The 22,822-nt window shown below is 41.0% G+C and overlaps 1 protein-coding gene across 3 annotated transcripts in view; it reads left to right on the top strand.

Moving 5' to 3' along the window:
* The window catches only part of Bcar3 (BCAR3 adaptor protein, NSP family member), a 133,223-nt gene that overhangs the window by 14,529 nt on the left and 95,872 nt on the right, over positions 1-22,822 (top strand). The window contains exon 1 of one of the 3 annotated variants that reach the window (XM_087213144.1): positions 3,884-5,974. The exons of the other annotated variants lie outside the window; for them this stretch is intronic. The gene's annotated coding sequence lies outside the window, so the exon portion shown is untranslated. Of the gene's footprint in view, positions 1-3,883; positions 5,975-22,822 lie in introns of those variants that run through there. 3 annotated transcript variants of the gene reach the window in all.

The following is a 22,822-nucleotide window of genomic DNA, read 5'->3' as shown; positions in this document are numbered from 1 at the left end:
AAAGGACTTTTTAAAAAGTCTTTTCAAAAAGTCTTTTCATCAGGAAAAATGTCAAACACATACAGTGTTGAGCGAATAGGTCAGTTATCTCCCATGGAGCCATCACCCCTGTTCAGCAATATCAGCTCATGCCAGGCCTGTTTTGTCTGTATTTTCATCCACTTTCCCTCTTCTGGTATCATTTTGAATCTCAGATCTCATTTAGAGATAAATTTATCTATAAATATTTTTTATGTATCTTTGAAAGATAAGGACTTTTTATTTAAAAACGATTTAACCACTGTATAAAATATAACACCTAAAAAATGAACCATTTCTTAGTATCATCTCATATTTGAGAGTGTTTTAAAATGGAACTTCCAGTATCATTAAGTCCCTTAAAAGAAGGCACACTTTAAAGAAAAATTATAGCAACAGGTTCTAAACTATATCCACTCAATTTTATAATGATGAGGCTATCTATAAATCAGTACCTGTAACTCCTTCCATTTAGTTGTCAACATGCTAAAATAAAATTTTGTATGGATGCATCATAAGGTCACCTTCAAAATATACTTGATTTTCCTGGGGCCTCTAGGTAAATAAGCCTTACAACTAACTGTACATACTGCTTCTCTTGGATTGTAAGGGCCTGGCCATTATTAGTTTCTGCCTGTTGAAGCTAGTTTGGAAACTCTGCTCCTTTTCCTGTTTAAGAAAATCAGCAGCTTGTGAGACTGTCTGTAAAGAATGGGGTGCTTTCTTGTTCTCTCTCTTTTTGTCCAACTTTTTAGCACAGAAAGCCACTTTGATCCTAGCTCATTTTTTGGTTCAATGTGTATACTGAGTACTTAGGTTAATTAGAATACATTGATTTTATAGGCCCAGGGTTTCATCAAGACAGTTCTGCCCATTCCTTCTGAATATCTAAAGTGAAAGGCTGATCCTGCTGTGAAGATATTCTAGCAGCCAAGTTATTGCAGTACTCTGCTGTTGCCCTTTTACAAAGTAGAGGAAAAGTGTGAACTAACAGGATACAATGGTGCATCTGAAACAATGTCTTCTGAGCTTGTATTCCAATGAGAGATCTAAATAATAAATAATAACTAAATAAACCAACAGCCAATTATAGTAAATGCTATAGAAGAAATAGATTGACCTGCTGGAGATTTATCAGGTATGGGATTTTTGTTTTGGGTAAAGTGAACAGATCTCTTGTAGTGAAAGAAGGCAACCAGGAGCCTTGTAGGCTGTTCTAGGCACAGAGAAATCAAACGCAAAGAATTAGCGGTGAGAATAATCTGGAGGACATACCTGTGCACAGTTTTGTTAATATCACATCATCGGTTCTTACTGGGCAAAGATAGGAAAGGTGAGCAGCAAAGGCAACTTTCGGCCTGCTAAAAATGATCACAAATGCCAGGCTGATGAATTCGAGTCAGAGCTAACTGTTCCCTGGCTTACTGCAGACCACTTTTTATTTATTAACTTAGACTCTTCATTGACCTAGGTATCTGGCAGGCACCAGACACAGACAGTTTGCAGACTCAACTCCTCAAAGCTCTGAGGTCTGGCTAGGTGCCAACTGTCATGAGGGGGACGTTCTGCAGAGGGGGCAGCTGGGGAGGAGGTGGTAATGGAGTCACCCTTTTATCTTGGGGAAGTTCTTCATAAATACCTGAGGTCCAAGCTGCCAGCCTGCCAGGAGTTCAAAGCTTTTGACTTGAAAAGTGACTTGGACAGAGGTCAGATCTCTATAAAAGATCTTATCGGAGGGTGGGCGCAAGTCCTGAGATTAGAGTCCAAGCTGTGGAAGCCTTAACAAGTACTACTGGTTTAGCATTTGCTTATGATTCAGAAGTATGTTAATCCAAATTCATATCTTTTTTTTTTTTTTGGTACCAGGGATCGAACTCAGGACCTTGCACTTGTGAGGCAGGCGCTGGAACCACTGAGCTAAATCCCCAGCCCCTATAAGTAGTTTTAACAGCTTAAGAAACCGAGGAAACACCATCTACCTACTAAACTCCCCATCATGTGACACTGTTTTGTTTTCATAGTGAATTCAGGGGTTAATTTGAGTTGACCTGACAGATGTCAAGCCTGAAAACCTTCCATCTCATCACATGGTACTGTTGTGGTGGTAGTGGAGTCATCTTGGGTAGGCCAGACCTTCTCTTCATGCATACCCCACCTACATTCAGAAAGGAACCATTCAGACAAGAAGCTGCTTGTTTTATGAGTCTCCCCTTCTTCATAGTTCACTTACTAAGGTTTCAGTTAGCTGTCATCAACTACTGTCCAAAAATATTAAATGGAAAATTCCAGAAATAAATAAAAATTCAGTTTTAAATTGTGTGCCATTCTGAATAGCATAAAGAAATGGGGCTACCTTCTGGTCCATCTCACTTAGGATGTGAATCATCCCCTTATCCAGCAGCATACCCACCTGTTAGTCACTTAGCAGCCATCTCGTCTGTTGTGGTATGGCTGTGCTTAGTCAAAGTAACCCTTACTTCATTTAATCATGGCCCCAAAGGGCAAGAGTAATGATACTGGCAATTTGGATATGTCAAAGAGAAGCCATTTTCGTGTTTTTAAGTGAAAAGGTAAAAGTTTTCCACTCAGTAAAGAAAAAAAAAAAGTATGCTGAGGTTGCTAAGCTCTATAGTGTATTGCTATATTTGTTCTATTTTATTATTAGTTATTGTTGGTAATCTTTCATTGAGTCTGATTTATAAATTAAACTTTATCATAGATATGTAAGTATAGGAAAAAAACATAGCATATATAGGGTTCAGTACTATCTTGTCCAGGCATCCGTGACTGATTTGTTGCAAGTTTGTTATTTTCCTAACCAATATGTTTAACTTATTAATCATTAAAAAGTCACCTTTATTACAATTGAATATGAATCGAACATCCACCCTGTGGAAGGCCGCAGGCAAAACAGAGGAAGTCTCCCCTTTGACCTAAAAATTTTCACTATTAAGCATCATATCTACATGTGTCATATCCTCCTAAATTAACACCGCTTACATTTTATAGTTTTAAAATATCATACAGGACGTGGTCATAAATTATCTTGTTTGAACATCCTAATCCTGTGCAAGAGACATGGCACATTTCATCATCGTAGTTATCACCACCACCACCCTTTCAACATCATCATCATCATCTACAGTTAGGAAAATAGGTTCAGGGCTGTTGAAGTGCCCAAGATCATAGGCCAGTGAATAACTGCACTAGGTTAAGAACCCAGAAAGTATTATAGGGTCTTCCCCAACACTGCTTCTCAGACAGCTCCCAAAAATGTTGGTGCCAGCTGTGGGCATCCTCTGAGCCTTTCCTACATGGAAGAGGTCAGTCTTCTGTCTGAATCCAGGGCCTCAGACACCCCCTCTAGGGAGAGAGAATGGGGCCTTGGTTGCCAAGAGCCAGGCAGAAGGCAGGCCTGAAAGGGGGAATTGGTCTTCTCTTTCACAGACCGTATCTCTTGGCTTTCTTCTTGTCTTGGCTGCCCTTGGATGTACTTGTGGTTTTGAAAGTTGGCCAAAGCCAGAAGCCAGGGAGCTCTTAAACCTGCTGCTTGATGTCACAGAAGGAGCCTTTGTTCTGAAAGCAGAGCCAGGCTTCTTGAGAGGCCTGCAGACAGGATTTCCTCTTAACATTAGAGTTGTTTGGCTGCTGTCCTTTTGATGCATTTATCTTCAAGGATGAATTTGTATTTGGATCTGGAACCTTCCTTGGGCTAGAGGAGACTAGTTCCTGTTGAGATATCTGTGTTGCCGGGATGTCTGTGTTGCCGGGAGAGCCGAGAGATCTGCACTTGGAGCATGTACAGGTCCTTTTCTGACCTGTGGGTATGTGGTGGCATGTATTCCTGGGAACAGCTGCAAGGGCCTAATTTCTTCTGCCTCTTGTGCTGTGGGAGCATGTGGTGGGACAATGTGCTGTTTGATTAGTTTGCATGAGGAGAGCTGACTGACTCATCACAAGTGTTGAAACTGACAGTGGCCAGAGAGTCTGCAGAATTATTCCTAGTGAAAATCCAGTGCACCATCGCAGGCAGCAAGTAACCCATCATGTCAGATCTTTAAAGTTTAAGCCAAAGTGTAAGGCATAGGATCTATGCAGACTGTTCCCTGGAACAGTGATTTAAAGATCTGACTGGCCTATTTCAATGCCCTCATCTGAAAAATTGTTTTGGTTGTTACTCTTCAGAACCACCAAATTTTATAACTACTGGTTTCTCCTTAAGAAAGCAAGATGTTGCCCCAGACATGCAAATAAGCCAGACTTTCATTCACAGTTAATCAGAAGAGTCAGCAATTTGAAGGTCCACACGCACACATCTGTGGTTTATTTAGATGTGGTCATGTCTGCTGTCTGCAGATTGGAAGCTTTTAATGCACAGAGGGAAAATTGCTTAGAGTTGTAAAAAATCTGTTTAATACATTAATAGATTTTATTTAAGAGAAGGTGTATTTACTGGGTTAGCAGAGTGTCAATGGCTTTTTAATAGCTCCGAGTTCAAGAATGTCTTTAGAAAGTAGCAGTCCATGGGTTGGAATTTTATTTTGTTTTTTAAATTGCAAGTTGAGTTTTACTGATATTTGGAAATGTTTGAATGCAGCTGTTGTGGATGAGTTAGTGAGTTCTGAGGAATGGTACATGTCCTGGCTCTCGTGGCCTCTGGTGTACTAAGGCCAGGAGCAGCTGGGTCAGAGATGAGCAGACCCCCTGTGTCTTGCAGGAGCCCAGAGAGTAGGAAATGCTTGCAGGTCTACCAGCTGCCTGATGGTAGCCCTAAATCCTCTACTGACAAGGATGATTTGAACCAAAAGCTGGGATCTGTGCATTCTCAGCTGTTCTTCTGGGGGAAACCAAGGAATTAAAAAAAAACACAAAAAACTGATTGCAAACCGCAGTGAGGAAAATGATCGGCAAATTATACAATGCTGTCCTTGTTGAGTAGAGCCTGCTGAGCATGTCTGCCCCTCCCCGCAGAAGAGATCTGCTTTAACTCATGTTTTCTCAGGCCTCCCACATGCTATTTGGGAAAGGTCAGGTTTTAAGTCTTCTGATTTGTTCACACCCCCCAGTATATGTTAAATAATATCGTAAACAAAAAGTGTTAAGCAGTTACAAATTATTACCCATGTTCTTGTCACATGTGGATTTGGAAGCCCAGTTGGGCCAGAATATACATGCTGGAGAAGTCCTATTTGCTGTTGCTGACTGGAAGGAGATTGTCCTCAGGGGGCTTGGACTGAGTAGCCAGACTGGCTTGAGTCACATGGCCAAAAGACACTCAGGTCACCTGCTGTTTGTGATGATTACCACCTGGTCTGTCCCCAAGAGATTAGCTATAGGAGTGGAGGCAAAATGTCCAGGTCTCTCTTCACAAACAAGCACGTATGGTCTTGTTTGAAGAATCATGCTATTATTTTTAAGTTACAGAGATCTGAGAAACCATCCATAGTCTCCCTACCCTTTATGCAGCCTCCACCATGTATATTTCCAGATGTACCTGAAAATACAGCACCAAAAGTAGAATTATTTCTGTGAAGAGGAGAAAAAAAACATGGGACAAGTAATCCAGAAGTCCCAGTTCAGATCCTTTTTTTGCTGCTTATTTTAAGTGTGTGACCTGGGCAAATTCTAAACTATAAAATGGGGGTAAAAATAACCCCCCCGAGAAGTGCTGCAAAAATTAACTGATCATGAAATATGAAGGCTCCACCATTTGTCAACACTCTGACCTTTATACCTGAACCTGGTTCACCTTCTGGGAGTCTGAGTGAGCAGGTCATGTGCTTGCTCTTACTCCTAACTGGTCACCAGCAATTTAACCCCCTGCTGCTCAACTCTGCTGGGTCACCTGATCCTGAAGGTCATGAGGAACATTGCTGAGATGTTGATATAGCCATGGCTATCAGAGCTGCTAGTGACCTCCTGCTGATTTGAACCAGACGTAGCTTTGTAACCTTGGGTAAGTTATTTTACCTTTCTGAATCTCCATAACCTCAGAACGTGGCTCAAAAGAGCAAATACAGAGAGGTGCCTCAGTTTATGAACTTAATTTGTTTTACAATTTCGGGGAAGATGGCTGGAAGATGGCCATGGTCATGTTTGTCACCCAGTGTGGAGTTTGCAAACAGAAGCAAAATTTTGCTGAACATTTTTGTTTACAAACTGAATTGTTTGCAAACAAAAGTGTCTGTGACAGGTATTACTGCACAAGCACATGTGAAGGTGTCTAACACAGAAGCCAGCATGGAGGAGGGTCTCAGACTGGTTCCTGGAAGGCAGAAGCTGGGAGGCTTCTAATCCTCCTGTGTAACCTGAGATCACGTTCAATGCCTGTATCTTCCGTGGGAGAAAGTTTCCCATAGAGTCTGGCTAGAATCCCTTTATCTGGGTCTGCACTACAGCAATGCATCTTGGCCAACACTCAGAGTTTACTGGTACAACAACCGCACAGGGTCCTAAACTATCAGTGTGCCATTATATTAATTCACAAAGCAGAGCTTGCCTGTCTTCAGTATGTTGGCCCAGCCCCTGCCTGTTTGTTCTTGTACTGAATGTCACTATCTCTTCTGTTCATTCTACAATGCATCTTTATTAAGCTGGTTTTGTGCCAGGCATTGTACTGGGTACCAGGTACCCACTGGAGAATGAAATAGATGTGGCCCCTGTCCTTACGGATCTCTCAGGTTAGGGAACCCTGGGACAAATGCATTGATACATAAGTACAAAGTGAGATATGAGGAAGATACTACCAGAGGTTCCTGACTTACTTAGATTGGGGGAGGAGACTTTTGAAGATATATAAAGAGAATATAAGATATTATGTTAATTGTTATGTTACTATGTGTTGAAATGATATCTTTGAAATAGGCTAAATAAGATATTAAAATTAACTTCACCTATTTTTTTCTCATTTTTAGTTGGCCACTAGAAAATTTTAAATTACCTTACATTGTTTTTGTTTTGGACAGCACTGGTCTAGACCTAAGTAAGGAGTTTGGATTTTCTCTGTCAAGCAAATGGAAACCTTTAAAAGGTTTTAAAAGGGATGGCATGATCAGTTTAGAGTTTTAGAAGATTATTTCATCTCTCTGTGGAGGACTGACTGATTGGGAAAAGGGTCAGGAAGCACCAAGAGGTGGTTGTAAAAGCACAGGGAACAGGTAGGGTGTCTGTTCTTTGGTGATGACAGAGCAGACAAAGTGGGTGGATTCAAGATACATTTTGCAGGTAGAGTTTACCAAATGTACCAAGGGTGGTTATGGGGGAGTGAGGAAGAGGAACAGTCAGGCCTGGCTCTGGCAGCTGGGTGTGTGGGGGGTGGGGCCATTTACTGAGATTTGAAGATTGAGAAAGAACCAAGGATTTATTAGTTTGGTTGGTTGCTTTTCCTTGGGGGAGGATTGACTGTTGATCTCTGAGAATGCAGACCTCTGTTTAGGATGTGCACAGTTTGAGATGCATGTGTGTCTCAACGCAGATCCTAACCAGCTTTGTATTATGAGCCTGGAGCTCTAGAGAGAGATCCTGTCTGAAAGGTAAAAGGTTAGGAGTCAGCTGTTAGGGTGGCATACACCTGTAATCCCAGCACACTGGAGGCTGAGCCAGGAGGATTACAAGTTTGAACCCAGCCTGAGCAATTTAGCATGACTGTGTCTCACAAAACAAAAATGAGAGGAGGAGGGGGAGAGAGAGAGGAGAGAGAGAGACAGAGAGAGACAGACAGACAAAAGTTTGCTAAGGAGTCTACACAGGAATGAGATTAAAACCATGAAAGCAGATATGTCACTCAGGGAGAGACTTGGGAATAGGGAAGGGTGAAAGCTCTGGCAATTCTCAGCTTGATCCATTGTAGGATTAGCAACTGAAAGTTTGGGAGCAGAAAAATGAGGCAAGACCTGGGCAGGGTTTGTATCCCAAGGAAGTTTTGGTCTTGTTTTGTTTTTTTAAAGATGATAGAAAAAACTCAGTAGGAAAGATCTCATCTTTTGAGCTTGTAAGAAAACAAAGCACATTTTTTTCCTTAACTGATTTAAACATTTTTGGATAAGCAGACATGTCTCCAAGGCCACCCTGCCTGTGGGCCTGTGTCAGCAGCATGATGATCATATTTCCCTAGTGGGTCCCAGTGGGTCTATGATGGCACTACACACAGAGGAGGTATATGAACGCTACAGGAGATAGTCAGATTTTGGCCTGAGGGGACATTTGCTTTTCCAAAGCTTAGGTGGGCAGTATGTTGGGAACAGGTGCTTGCTATGGGAGGCAAGGGCAGATGTCCTTGTATCTGGTTGGCTGAGGCACTTGCTTTTTTTTTTCTTTTGTTGGGTACCAGGGATCAAACTCGGGTCCTTGCACTTTCGAGGCAGGCAGCAGAACCACTGAGCTAAATCCCTGGCCCTTAAGGCACTTGGTTTTTGAGGCCTTGAGGATATTATATCAAAACCTTAGTGCTTTTATTCTGCCTTTAAATTAATTAGAAGAAACTTTAACAAACACTTTTTTAGAAGGGGATGGGGAATGTTGGGGGTGGGTACATAGATGGTGGGAGCAAGGGACAAGCAGAGAGATACCAGCCAAACAGAGCGTCTGCTTCTATCAAAAGTGCGGTGTTTGAGCTTAGACTGCCTGAAGGTTGATGGTTCCCTGATGCCAGACCCTCTGTTTCCAGGAAACTTACTGGCTTTGATTCTGTTTTTCTTGTTCTTACGCTGTTTGGTTTGACTGATGCTAAGTTAAGATTTAGCTTAATGTTGCCACTAGAGTTCTTCTGAGTACAGGTTAACCCGTGCCCGGGTCATGTTATCAACCAGAACCACTCTGCATCAGCTTTGCATTTCTATGAAGACTCACTGTAGTGTAATGTGCAAAATATTTAAATGGTGCTGTTTTAGCATGATTAGAGAAAAGGCCGTATAATTTCTGTTTTGACTGTGTTCATGAACACATTAATCAGACATTGCTGTATTTTCAGATGAGATAGAACCTCACTCATAGAGGCAAGAATTTGCTCTGGAAGAAAAAGAAGCAGGAGTTTTAAAAGTAAATAGGCCTCAGGATTTCTCCTTCCCAGGGATGGAAATGTGTTCTCATCTACAGCCTGTGTGGACCATAAGAAGGAAGATTCCCAAAGTTGAAGGAAATGATAAATACAGATCCCATGGTCTCCACTCTAACAGGGAAACACAGTTTGGGATAACTGAAAACAACATTCTGAGCCCGGTTCCAAAGGATGAAGAGGCTGCGGGCCATCTAGGTAACTCCTCTGTTGGAGTTGTACATGAAAGGCCACATCTATCCCAAACCTACTTATTTAGAGGATCCCCCAGTGTGACATGAACTAGGGCCAGTTGATTCACTGGTATATGGAACACACATCACATGCCAGATTTGTGCCAGGTGATGGAGATTTGGACAGAGAGGCTAGGTTTTTGTCCATTTAAGGAGTTCAGAGCTCTGAGAGAAGGGATGTCTATTTTTTGGGGGGTACCGGGGATCGAACTCAGGTCCTTGTGCTTGCGCAGCAGGCAGTGAAACCACTGAGCTAAATCCCCGGCCCAAGGGATGTCTATTTTATTTTCATTTTTTATTTTTTTTCCCCATTAAGTTTATTGGTACATTTTCAGTATAAAATACAGTTACACTCATCATTGGGATCTTGTACCATTACATGAGTATCTTGGTTCTTTTTTTTTGTTCCCCTTCCCTTGCCCTCCATTCACCCCCTCCACCCTTCCCTATTTGCAAAGACCTTGTTTCCATTTTTTTTCCTCTTCCCATATTTTTTCCTTTCCCTTTTTTCCCTTCTCCTACCCCTCCCTATTCGCCTGCTCTTTTAGACCTTTTCTTCCTGTTACACAATATCAGTTATACATTTTTTAAATTACAATATTAAGATCTAGGAGACATTACCACAGATTTTACAGAATTTAAAAGGATATAGAAAGCATATTACAAAAATCTTTTTTGAAATAAATTTGACAACTTCTAAGAAGTACCTTGGAAGACAAATTAATGAAACTAACTCTGGAGGAAATACAAAATTTGAATAGCACCTATTAAAGAAAGTATATTCCTAGCTTGAAAACCTACCTATATGACAACAGCAGGCTCATAAACATTTTAACTGATAAATTATATCAAACAAAGCAGAAAAAAGAAGGAACACTTCTCCCCTCATTTTAGGAACTCAACATTGTGCTAATCCTAAAACTGGATAAAGATAATAGAAGAAAAAAGTATGAATATAGATAGAAATTTGTTTAACAAAACGAACTCTTAGAAGTCAGATCTGGCAGGATGTAGAAAGTGGTTTTGTTATAGGGATGGCAGTGTTAGTTCAGCATTGGAAGATCCACCCCCAAAAGTCATCATTTAAACAGAGGAAAGGCAAAAGCCATATGATCCTGTCACTATTTGGAGAAGAAGTATTGGACTAAATTCTACAGCTGTTCATGGTAAAAGCTATCAGGAGACTAGAAGTAGAACAGAAGCTTCTCAACAGATTAAAGACATGTACTCCATACTTCCAGCAAGAACACCTTATATAAATGGAGAAGATACAATGCCTTTCTCCTTAAGGTGGGGAGCAAGGGTATATATGCTTACTCTTCATCTGTCCATTAAACTTTGAAACCTAGGCCCCACCAAAATAGTCTGGCAATAAAATGACACAACTAGGATAGGATTAGCATGGCAGAAGCAAAACCTTTATATGTAGATGAAATGATCATCTACAGAGAAAATACTAAGAAATCTCTAGGAGCCCCTAGAACTTGTACTTGAATTTAGCAGGATTAGAAAACACAAAGTATATATAAAAATTCAGGTCTGTGTATACTTGCTATAAATGAAGAATTGGATATTGAAATTTAAAAGTTACATAGGAGTACAAAGGACCTAGAAAAGTTCAAAACAAACACAAAAACAAAAACAGTGTTGGAAGACGTTTAGTACCTAATTTTAAGACTTCTTCTAAAGCTACAGTAATCAAGGCAGTGTTGGTGTAAGGAAAGACATATAGATCATTGGAATAAAACAGAGAATCTAGAAATAGAACCACACATATATGGTCCACTGAGTTTTGAAAGATTATTGAACATTAGCATTTTATAGAATATAAACTCAATTCAAGAGCCGAGGAAGAGACAGTGTTTTCAGCAAACGGCACTAGAACACCTGGTATCCGTATATAAAAAATTAACCTCAACTCTTTTTTTCCATACATGAAAATAACTTGAAGGGATCTGTGAACCTAAATAAGAAGCCAAAAAGTATAAAACTTTAAGAAGAAATTATAAGGGAAAATATTTATGAATTCAGGGTAGGCAAGAACTACCTAGGGTACAAAAAACATGATGTATAAAAGAAAAAAATTGATAAATGAGATTTCATCAAAATTTAGAACTTTAAATGACATCATTAAAATGAAAAGTAGACACCCTACCGATGTCCTGAGTCGCGCAGAAAACACCGAGTCACCCCGCTGCAGACAGGCAGGTCTGCCCACTCCCTACCGAGGTCCACAGTCGCGCGGAAGATGCCGAATCACCCTGCTGCAGACAGGCAGCCACCTGGTTCCACACTACAAAGACGCAGAGGACACCAGACCACGGTACTGAGTCCCGCTGCTCCCGGCCCAGAGGTAGGGGCTTCTGAGCCGCCGTCTCACTGCTCCTGGTCCAGAGGAAGGGGCTTCCAGGCCACCATCCCTCCCACCCCTTCTGACCCAGAGGTAGGGGCTTCTGAGCTGCCATCCCACTGCTCCTGGTTCAGAGGAAGGGGCTTCCCGGCCACCATCCCTCCCGCTGCTCCCAGCCCACAGGGAAGAGCTTTTGGGCCACCATCCCTACCGCTGCTCCCGGCCCCTGTCCCACCTCTCCCAGCTCAGAGGAGGTAATCAGTGCAGGCGCTAACAGCCCTCCGCCCCAGTCGAAATGAGAAAACTCGTAAATAAGTCTCAAAACCAGACTTCCAGATCACCTACAGCAACCCCAAAGTAAATGAGATGGAACACTCTGATACTCAACCACCTGGACCCACTGAACTGGCATCAAAAGGGGATCTAGAAAAAATGAAATCAGAAATAATATCTCAGATAACAGGAGAAATTGTGCCCCTAGTGCAAGGCATGATTAATAAATCTAGAGAGGAGCCCAGGAACATGATGGAATCCCAACATAGGAAACAAATGGAATCTGTAAAACAGATGCAAATAGATTTCCAGGACATGAAAAACTCCATTGAAAGTCTACACAGCAGAATGAGCCAATGTGAGGACAGAATTTCAGATATAGAAGATAAGATTGCAATTAGTGACCAGGAAAAGAAAAACTGCTTCAAAATTATAAGGGAACATGAGAAATCAATCCAGCAGCTGCTAGATGATGCAAAGAAGAATAACATAAGACTGATTGGGCTCAATGAAGAAACAGGAGAGAGTACAGATGACATAAAAAATCTCTTCACAGAAATAATGGCAGAAAACTTCCCAAGCAGGGGAAAAGAGCTTAACATACAGATAAGTGAGGCATATAGGACTCTAAAATGAAAAGTAGTCCTTAAACAGACCATATTTACAATACATATGACCCATGACCAGAATATATAAAGAATTCTTAGAGCTCATTAATAGACAACCCAATTAAAATGTAGACATAAGATGATGATAAATAGCCAGTATAGCACAAGGAATGGTGTACAACTCTAGAATCAGAAAAATACTAATTAGTACAATAATAAGATTGAATTATACACTCATTAGGGAGATGAAGTTAAAAGTTTTAAAAGCCTTGTCATGACTTTTTCTTTTTGTTGGATTCTCCCCCTATGCATTTAATTTGTCACGCCCAATGGATTCATTCTGCTGGGTTTCCTGGGGTTGTGATCCTCATTGTCTTTTTCTAGGGTATTGTCTAAAATTTTTTGGAGTGCTGGTTTGGTATTCATGAAGTCTCTGAGGTGCTCTTTATCATGAAAGTATCTTATTTCTCCTTCAATTTTGAAAGATAGTTTTGCAGGGTACATCAATCTGGGTTGGAGGCTGTTTTCCTTTAGGGCTTGAAATACATCACTCCAAGCTCTTCTTGCCTTGAGGGTTTGCATTGAGAAGTCTGTTGTGGTTCTGATGGGCTTTCCTTTGTGTGTGATTTGCTTCTTTTCTCTCACTGCTTGTAGAATTTTGTTCTTCTGTTGGATTTCTGGAATCCTAGCTATTGTATGCCTATGTGTAGATTTTTTTTGATTAAGGCTAGCTGGAGTCCAGTATGCCTCACTTATCTGTATGTCAAGTTCTTTTCCCCTCCTTGGGAAGTTTTCTGCCATCACTTCTGTGAACAGTTTTTTGATGTCATCTGCACTCTCTCCTGTTTCTTCACTGACTCCAGTCAGTCTTATGTTATTCTTCTTTGCATCGTCTAGCAGCTGCTGGATTGATTTCTCATGTTCCCTTACAATTTTAAGGCAATTTTTCTTTTCCTCCTCACTAATTGCAATCTTATCTTCTATATGTGAAATTCTATCCTCACATTGGTTCATTCTGCTGTGCAGACTTTCGTTGGAGTTTTTAATCTCTTGGAAATCTGTTTGGATCTGTTTTATGGATTCCATTTGTTTCCTATGTTGGGATTCCATCATGTTCCTCAGATCCTCTATTTTTTTTATCTGTGCCCTCTCTAGCTTTATTAATCATGTCTTGCACCATGAGCAAAATCTTTGCTGTTATCTGAGAAATTATTTCTGATTTCATTTTTCCCAGATCCTCTTTTGTTCCCAGTTCATAGAGTCCAAGTGGTTGAGTATCAGATTGTTCCATCTTGTTTCCCTTTGGGGTTGCTGTAGGTGATCTGGAACTCTGTTTTTGAGGCTTGCTTATGTGTTTTCTCATTTCCCCTGGGGGGTGTGTGCTTCTGGTGCCCACGAGGCTCACCTTCTCTGCCCTAGGAGCCTGGGATGGCAGTGGGGGAGCTTCCTTCCGGGTGCTGGGACCGGCTCACCTTCTCTGCCCTAGGAGCCTGGGATGGAGGCGGGGATGTCTATTTTAAATCACCTGACCTTACCAGCACCTGCTCTCTCCATCTTGTTTGCTGTTGATCCAAATTCCCACCCACAGGATAGCCCTTTGTATTATTCTGCTGGTTGGAAAAGCAATTCTGCTCTTGTTGACCTCTGACCTTCTTGATCTTTCCACTGTCATGCTCTTCTTTCTCCTTGGCTTGGTGATTGTAGCTGGTACTTTCTAAATGGGCTTGAGCTCAAGGCTTGCCTTCTCTGTACACCACTTCCTATGTGCTTTCCTGACATTGGACCTAGACCCAGAAAGGTCGGGTCATGGCAACCAAGGATTGCATCAGAGGGTGGCTCTGGGCTGCAGAAGAAACAGAGGCTAGAGTGAGGAGAGGATTGTGAAAAATGCTAGGGATAACAAAAAGGGCTTTGAGAAGTTATGTTTGGAACAGTAAGACCAAAGAGGAGGATGTGAGAGAAACCAAACTGCTGGGCTTCTGTTCGGCTTGTGTTTTTTTCTGTCCAGGAAATGACTTTTCTGATTGGAAAGGGTAGGACAGATATGAAGGAAGAATTGCTGGCCTGGAGGAGATGAAGCCATGATAAGAAGTTCTAATGTGAACAAGTAAAGTGCAGTGCCACAGACCAAGAAGACTGAGCGAACATGAGGCTGAAATTATTGAACCAGCACTGTCACTTTGGGGAACATTGGGATAACAAAGAGCTACACATAGATACATTTTTTTAACTTTTTGAAAAGGGCTGATAGAGAGATAAAATGTGCAAAATTGTAAGTTTGACCCTGATTTCAGGAAATATGCTAGAAGGGATTATTAGGACAATGATTTTTTTTTTTTTCCCATACCAGGGATTGAATTCAGGACCTTGTGCTTGCGAGGCAGGCGCAGCACCACTGAGCTAAATCCCCAGCCCAGGACAATGATTTTTGAAGTACTTGGCAAAGAAAGTAGCCACCATTAGTAGCCACCATGGCTTTTTCAAAAGCAAATCATATCAGATTAACATTGGGGTTACTTGGTTGGAAGCTTAGAGGAATGCTGAGAAAGCATGTACTGTATGCAAATGTTGATCATTGCTAATATCTTTGAGGGGAGAGAGATTCAGACTCAGTGGTAGCTCATGAAGCATACTAGCCCCATTCTAGTCAAGTTTAATCATTAAGGCAGTAAGATTGGCATAGAGATCTCATAGGTAGTTGACTTGAGTCTTGAAGGAATAGCTAATATGCCAAAATGATAAACATGCGGTAAAAAGAAGGATCTTGGTGTTTTGAAACAACACACCAAATTTATTTTTGTTCTTTTAAAATTTACCCCTTCCATATTTAGCATTTTATTTATTTTTTGCTGTGCGAAGGATTGAACCCAGGGCCTCCTCTGTACTAGTTGAGTACTCTACCACTGAGCTATGCCTCCAGCCCAATGCACAAAATCTAATTTGGTCAGATTTTCCAGAAAGAGACAAAGACTTGCACTGAAGTCCAAAAACATACATTAAAAAGTGAAGATAATGGGGTTTGGTTTAACAACCACATGCAGAAAATATTCTAGAATTTGGATAACTGCAGCTTCAGGATGAGTCAGCATTACACCATGATTGTCAAAGACTCTAACGTGATTTTAGGAGCATTAATTAAAGTTTACAGGGAGGTGGTCACACACGGCTGATCATGTCTGGTGATCACTTCACATCTGGTGAGTTGTTTTAGCTCTGACCTCAGAAATGCAAGATGCGCTCCCTACCACAGAGCCATGAGTGTCTGCCTAGAATTCTCTCTGCTCTGAAGCATATATGTTGGTTTAATCATTAAGGAATATTCTTAATGTTTTTGTGTGTTAGTAACTAATGAGAGTACTTCTCCTGTCACATGTTAACTCTGGGAAAATAATTTTAAAAAGCTCAACCTTAATCCTGCCACCTGCTAGTGAAGCATACTTTTAACAAGTAAGATCATTTAATATGTTGGGAGATGTACAATAATGAATCTCTTCTCATTTAATTTGCAAAGAAATGATAATATTTTTATAAGTTGGATGTCTAAGAGTGTTATATGCCCTGTGGTTAAAGCCATGTACCTTTTTAAATTAGGAAAGGCAAATTCAGACAGTATACTCCTGTCTACAAGAAAGTAACTCTTTATTAGAACCTTAATGAGAATCCCAGCATCTGTAAATAAACTAAATCCCTAACTTGAGAACACTTGAGTTGCAAACTTTCACAGATACGAACAGACCTCGCACTGATAGATGTGAACAAATCTTGGAGGTAGCTCACATGTCTGCCAGACATTGTCCTAGTCATGCTACTGTGTGCTCACTGTACAGTGCGATAGTGCACAGCAGTACAGTGCTTGGTCAGAGCCCAGGGTGTCTGGAAGCAAGAGGAAAATCAGTGGTGATGTGGAGTTTTTTTATGTTTTACATTGCGTATTGGTATCAAAGGTGTTTAAGACTCACTTTGTCAGACTTATGAATGAATCTGACTTACGAATATTCTCCTGGAACAGAACTTGTTTGTAAGTCAGGGACTTCCTGTAACCCGTTAATCTGAGCACACACTAGCTGATGTTTTCCCCAAGATGTCATTACTTCATTGATGAGGCCAGCCTTGTTTTAAGCATCTATTTATTTTCAATTTTGCAGTAAAACAGATGGAAATGGCCCTGTGGTAAGCGCTGTCCTTTTGACCAGGCGCCTGCTTAACTCCCTCCCTGGCATTTCAGACATGCCCAGGGAGATTCATTTTCAGCATGAGTAGCCAGCCTGTCAGTATCACTTTCAAAGCATCCTAGGGGCCTGAGGAGCCAGGCAGTGCCCGTCAGCAGTGATGCTGTGTTGCTGAGGGAGTTCTGTCTGAGGCCATCTGTTATGGTGTTTTGTCTTCCAAAAGTCTTGTGTTCAGAAGTGGAGCTTTTGAAAGGTGTTTGACCCCTGAGGACTCTAACTTCATCAGTGGATTAATTCATTGATGAGCTTATGTTCTGATGATGGTGATGGGAGGGAGGTAAAGGAAACTTAGGAAATAGGGTCTAGTTGAAGGAAGAGGGTTATAAGGTGTGACCTTGGGAACTAATTTTAGTCCCTGACTCCTTTCCCTGTGGTTATTTCCCTCTTTCTCTGCTTCCTGGGTGCCATGAAGGGAGCATTTCTGTTCCACCACACCCTTCCACTGTGATGTTTTGCTGACAGCAAAAGAACCAGCCAACTATGCACTGAAACCTCCTCTAAATTGCTTTTCTTAGGTATGTGGCCACAGCAACGTAAAGCTAACACACCATTACAGTTCTGTCATTGGCTGGGATATATGATCTCCTTAATGAGAAAGTCCATCAGCCCAAGAGTGACATTTCTATTTCCCCTTCTGTCTTCAACAGTGTTCTTCCCTCAGTGAAGCTGTGGAGTGTGGTGGAAGAGAAGGGTTGGGATCTACGTCTTCTGTACAGTAGAGGACACACACACATCATGCACACACATGTACACACACGCATTCAGTCAAACCAACATCAAGCAGCTGTGCCCTGGAGATGCAAAGGTGAATAAAATATGGACCCTGTCCCCTGTCCTTGGAGTCCATTAAGGGAGATAGGCAGAAAACACACATTACATTGAGTTATGACTGTTTACTTTCATAAATTTTGTTTTTGGTACCAGGGATCAAACTCGGGTCCTTGCACTTGTGAGGCAGGCAGCAGAACCACTGAGCTACATCCCCGGCCCTACTTTCATGAAGTTTTACAATTCATAGGAGAGGAGTGCAGAGAGGAGATGTTACTAATTCTAAGTTGTTGGGAGTATGGTTTTGGAAAGGAGTGGTCAGAGAAGGTGGAAACAAATGTAAGATAATGGGGTCGCCAGGTGTGTTGATACCAGGAATTCCAAATAGTTTAGATTTGCTGGAGAGATATGGGAGTTTGGATTTGTAGGAGATGAGGCTGCTGAGATGGCTAAGAGCCTAGAACCATGGATATCATCTAATAAAATTTCAAAGGAGAGAGCCAGGAGTTGTGGCATGTGCCTGTAATCCTAGCATTCAGGAGGCTGAAGCAGGAAGATCACCATAAGGTCAAGGCCAGCCTGGACTACATTGCCAGACTGTCTCAAAAATATATCGGGGTGGGGAGGAGAGGAAGAGAGAATGAATGGCAGGCTTCCCTATACATTCATCCCATCAAGATGCAAAATCTTAGTGGATTTGCCTATTGCTATCTCTTCCTTCCTTCTGTTCTGTCTCCTTTTTTCCCCAAGCAAGATTTTGAGGTGTTGACAGAGTTTCATGCTGGGGAACAAGAGGTGAAGGCTTAAATTCTGAGCCTACATCCGTATGCAAGCGCACTGAAGCCTCCAGGACCCCCACCCCTTTGCCCTGATCCGTTGTTCACCTTTCCTGATTGTGCAACCAATCCTGGTGTGTTGATTAGTTAAAAGTGGACCCTAAGGCTAAAGTGTTCCTCCTTGGCCCCTGACTTTCAGGTAAACAGAGACTCAGCCTAGTGGTCACACTCAGTTTAAGTCTTATGTTGCATTCAACTAAGTGTTAGGAATGAGTTAAAAGTGGTGAATGAACATCCACAAAGCAAGAACTCCACCCCAAACTTATAAGCCTTCTAGTTCCTAGCATCAGGAAGTTTTAATTCTAAGATTTTTGCATGGTGCTTCATATTCATGAACCATGCCTACTTCTTTACCGTCTCTGTATAGAGTCTTTGTGTATTCTATACACAAACAGTCATCATTTGGGAATAGTAACAGTTTTGTTCTCCCTTTGTCTGTGGTAAATACTGTTTATTTCTTTTGCTTATTTAATTATATTCACTAAAACTTGCAGGACAGTGATAAACAAAGTGTTTCTTATTTCTGATTGATTGACTGGTTTTACTAATGGATCTATTATTTCACCATTCAGAATGATGCTTGCTGAGGTTTTGGGTAGATACTCTTTGTCAAGTTAAAGACGTTCTCTTCTATTTTTAGTTTAAACTTTTTACCTCAGAGATGATTGAAAAGATGACTTTTAAAAATGATCTTTCCCTCATCAATTAGAGGGCCCAAATTATTTGTCCTTTAATCTGTCAGTGTGATGAGTTGTTTTAATACATATTCTCATGTTAAACTGGCTCTTTTTTTAGAGTAAACCTTTAAGTGCAATGAATTTTTATACATTCTTGGATTTGGTTTGTCAATATTTTATTTAGGATTTTTATATGTCTATTCACCTGTGAGATTAGCCTATTCTTTTCCTTTCTTTCACTGACTTTGTTAGCTTTTGGTACCAAAGTAATAATATCTTGTTTTTCAAGTCTTTGAGTTTATGTAATTTTCAAGTAACTCCAAAACTTAGCAGAACTTGCTAGACAGTAAAAACTATTTAGGCCTGATGTATTCTTTATGGGAAGTTATTGAACTATTAATTCCATTTTTTAATGATTATAGGACTATTTTGATTTTCTCTTTCTTCTTAAAGTCTGCTTTAGTGTTATTTTTCTACGAATTTATTTTTGTAAGCTTTCAAATTTATTGACATAAAATATTCATAGTATATTCATTTATTCATTTAATTTAGGGGGCTCAAGCTCAGGGCCCCAAGCATGCTGGGCAGGTGCTACATCTCTAGCCCCTGAGATTGTCTCATTGCATACCTCTGTCTGTGATTATGCCCCTTTTCCATTTCCATAGTGTTCTGTGCCTTCTCCCCCTGCACCCCTCCAGATTGTTTTATATTTAATTCCTGATCAATTTTTACTGTTTTCTTTGTTTATTCTGAACTCAATAAATTTCCATTCTTTCTTTTCTAAAACCACGCATTTAGCCAGGTGTGGTGGTGCAGGCCTGTAATCCTTGGAAGGCTGAGGCAGAAGGATCACCTCGAGTTCAAGGCCAGCCTGAACTACAGTGAGAACCTGTCTCAAAAAACAAAACAAGTAACAACAACAACAAAAGAAATCTAAAACCAAGCATTTAGGGCTATATTTCCTTCAAAATACCACTTTAACTGGGTCCTGCTTGTACTGGATCCTATGTTCTGAAAATCTGATTTTTAATTGTGAGTTTTACCTAGTTACAATGATTGTGTTTAGTAATATATTTGGGTTTATACCTGCTTCTTATTCTGTAATTCTATGTTGTGCATATTTTTTTAAATCTATGGGTTTTTAATTACTGCCTTATTTTTATACGCGGGTTTTGGGGGGGGGGTTTTGACACTGGGAATTGAACTCAGGGCCTCCTGCTTGCCAAACAGGTGCTGTGCCGCTGAGCTACATCCCTGGCCCTGAATTATGTTTTTTAAAATTCTCTACTGTTCATCTAGTGGTTACTTTTAAAATACCTTTATGTTACTTCTTAAGACAAAAAGTAAACAATGCTTGTATTAGTCATCTTCCCATCAGGAGACCCTGTTTCAAAAAGAAACAGAGTAAAAGCGCAGGGGATATGAAAGAGAGGGGGAGAGAAAGGATGGGGGTGGGGAAGACAGAGACACAGACACAGACGGGGTGGGGGGACGGGGGATGGGGGGAAGACTGATTTGTGTGTTCATGTTCGTAGAAGCATTAGTCACAAAAGCCGAAAGGCAGACACAACCCTAGCATCCATCAAAATGTGGTATAAACATATGATGGAATATTATTTAGTCTTAAAAAGGAAGAAAATTCTGACATGCCATAACACAGTTTAACCTTAAAGGCATTACATTAAGTGAAATGAGCCAGTCATAAAAGGGCATGTAGTGTATGAGTCCACTTACATGCAGTACCTAGAGGAGTTAAATCCATAGAGACAGCAGGTACAATGGTGTTACCATCCTGCTGGGTAGAGGGAAGAATGAAGAGTTGTTTAAAGGTAGAGTATCAGTTTTGTAAGATGGTATTAACCCTGGTAAGCAGTGCACATAAAAATGGCTAAGATGAAATAAGCCAGGCACAGAAAGACACTGCGGGATCTCACTTATATGTGGAAATTTGAAAAGTTGATCTCATAGAAGTTGAGAGAGCTCAATCTTTAGCACTGAAAAAAAGAATTGTATCATACACTATTATTGTTTTTATAGCCTAAACCTGGTATTCCAATATTTGAAGTCTTTGGGGAATCTCGGTCTATTGTAGTTTTTCCTGACTTTTGCTCACTGGGGCTTGTTTCCCAGTTTATGTGGTTATTTCTGAAAGGAAATTTATATTTAATTAAATTTGTAGATATCCTGAACAGCATTCTGTTGAGAAAAATTTCCTCCAAAAAGAGTTTGCCTTGTTACGTTACTAATGGGCACCACTAACCCAGATACTTTTATTTCTCAGTTTTGGATTTCTCTGTCAAAGCAGATAACGGTGATTTGAATCCCAGTCAACATGAAGCTGACTTGTGGTCACAAGTTATTAGATGAGACTATTATTACTGCCGTTATTTTTTTCCATCACCATTTACAGCAGAAACAGTTTCATTTTTAGTCCCCTTTGCTAGAGTGTGTTTTGTTTTGCTCCTAGCACATCCTGTCTTCTTTGGGGTGGGATGGCCGTCTTCTGAGGTTCAGATGTCATGCAGAGCAGGTGGGCTGTTCCCTTAGATGGATCCTTCCCACTACCCCCCCCCCGCCTTTCTTTTGTTGTTGTTGATGCTTTGTGCGCCTCAGTTGTTTTCTTATTCCATATCTATTTTGTATATTATGTGTATTTCTTGAGAATTTCTATTTCTTATGACTTCAACAATGGACTTGATGTGATTGAAAAATGTATTGTAGTAAGATATGTTGTTAAACCTTCTCACTGTACCCTCTCTTCACATACACTTATTTCTTTGTCCTTGCCACTTTCTGAAGCCGTTGTGGAAGTCTTCTTTCATGAGTATCTTTAGTTGCACTCCTCACCACTCTGCTGTCTTCACCCTGTTCTTCTGGTAGTTGCTCTCCTGTTATTTCAGTTGATGCTTTACTGGGCAACTGCGGTACACCAAGTGCCAAGGTGAATAAAGCAGATAAAATCCCACCCTTGGAAGACTGGACTCCAGTAGGCACTGAGCAAATAACATCTAATATATTAGACAATGTGGAAAACAAAAAAGCCAGAGAAGGGGATCGAGGACAATGGCAGTGTTAACTTAGCGAGGAGGGCTGAGGAAGGCTTCTGAAGAGATATTTGAGCAGAGATTGGAATGCTGTGAGGGAGTGAGCCTGTGGGTATGTGAGGGAAGGATATTCAGGCCAAATGAGTAAGCAGTGCCCAGGCACACAGGCAGGGGCAGGCTTGGCCTGTTGGGAGCAACAGAAAGAGAAGTCACCGTGGCTGAGATGAGACAATGGAAGAGCAATAAGTATATTAATTTTCTTTTGCTAAGTAACAAAAACTTAGTGACTTCACACTCATTTATTACTTCCTAGTTTCTGTAGGTTGAAAATCTGGTGTAGCTCAGCTAGGGTTTGGGTTCAAGGTGTCACACTCAAGATGTCAGCCAGCCGCCTTCTCATCTGAGGCTCTGTGGAAGAATTTGCTTTCATATTCATTTGGGTCGTTGCAGAGTTCAGTTCCTTTCAGTCAGAAATGACATCTATTTCTGGCTGTTGGCCAGTGTCTGCTCCCATCTCCTAGAGACCATTGCAGTGCCACAGGCCTTTTCATAGGCCCTGTCATAATATCGCACCAACAGCATGGTCCCTCACCTCAAACCTCCCACCTATTTCAGGTCAGGGCCATCTGGGTAATCATTGTAGTACAGTGTGAACTGTCTTGGGATATTAATTCCTTTTTTCTTCTTTTGAGCGAGGGTGTCACTATGTTGCCTCCGTTGGCCTCAGTTACCAC

Source organism: Heterocephalus glaber, unplaced genomic scaffold (genome assembly GCF_053883595.1).
Source record: "Heterocephalus glaber isolate CG9 unplaced genomic scaffold, H.glaber_assembly_v1.0 deba00001442, whole genome shotgun sequence".
Lineage (NCBI taxonomy): Eukaryota > Metazoa > Chordata > Mammalia > Rodentia > Bathyergidae > Heterocephalus > Heterocephalus glaber.
Note: the sequence above shows the minus strand (reverse complement) of the source record. Positions and strands in the feature narration are given on the sequence as shown.